Source organism: Microtus ochrogaster, unplaced genomic scaffold, assembly GCF_000317375.1.
Source record: "Microtus ochrogaster isolate Prairie Vole_2 unplaced genomic scaffold, MicOch1.0 UNK44, whole genome shotgun sequence".
Classification (NCBI taxonomy): domain Eukaryota; kingdom Metazoa; phylum Chordata; class Mammalia; order Rodentia; family Cricetidae; genus Microtus; species Microtus ochrogaster.
The window spans coordinates 910,021-910,950 of NW_004949142.1; the positions used below are offsets into that span (position 1 = coordinate 910,021).

General features: G+C 48.0%; 1 protein-coding gene across 1 annotated transcript in view; it reads left to right on the forward strand.

Annotated features, from left to right (window-relative positions):
- The window catches only part of Aoc3 (amine oxidase, copper containing 3), a 14,753-nt gene that overhangs the window by 1,961 nt on the left and 11,862 nt on the right, over positions 1-930 (forward strand). The gene's annotated exons all lie outside the window — the stretch shown is intronic.

Here is a 930-nt window from a genome sequence, read left to right on the forward strand (position 1 = left end):
AAAAACCAAAAAAAAAAAAAAAAAAAAAAAAAAGACAGTCGGAGGGACATCAGGGAGGGGGATAAGTGTCGTCCCTGTCTTGGGTTTATGTAGGTAATTCACAAAAGAAAGATTTGGGGTTTCATGCTTCGTTGTGGGCTAGCTGGGAGAGATGGCAGCCGGATTTTATTCGGATTGTAGCTCCGTAGCTGGGTGCAAAGCTGCCCGTTTCTCTATATATATGACCACCTTAGGAAACCTTGGGAAATGGCTAAGCTGAAGGAGAAGGCAGCATCTGGTTTCCCAAAGTCCCTTGAGCGCACATGGGCCTCTGTTCAAGCACGCAGCAGTTTGTTTCCCAGCACAGCTCTGTCCCACGTACGATGCTGCAGCTCTGGAGTGTTTGGGTCTGCTGAGTCCCTGGGCATGCAAGCGAGGCTTGGAACAACCGTTGCTCCACATTCCTGTGGGAGATGGACCCTCCTCTTTCTTGATTTTTCAGCTCTTTCTGGGCACCCTTGGCTTCAGTGCAGGGGGATAGTGGGTACTGGGGAGAGGTTCCGGCTCCTGAAGTTTGTGGTCACAGAGACAGCCAAGGCTGTCATGATTTCCTGAAGATCATCTTTCTTTTTTTTTCCTTCCCTACATTGAGTCATCACCTGATTTTTTTTTTCTGTTCTCAATAGGAATTATCTCAGAACTCTCACTGGGTCACTGTTTCCACTCCTTTTTGGGGGGAAAGGTGGAGTTCGATTCAGTTTCTCCATGTAGCCCTGGTTGTCCTGGAACTCATTTTGTAGACCAGGCTGACCTTGAACTCACAGAGACATGAGCGCACACGAGTGATACATGAGTACACATGAGTGGTACATGAGTGCACATGAGTGGTGCATGAGTGCACATGAGTGGTACATGAGTGGTACATGAATGCACATGAGTGCACATGAGTGG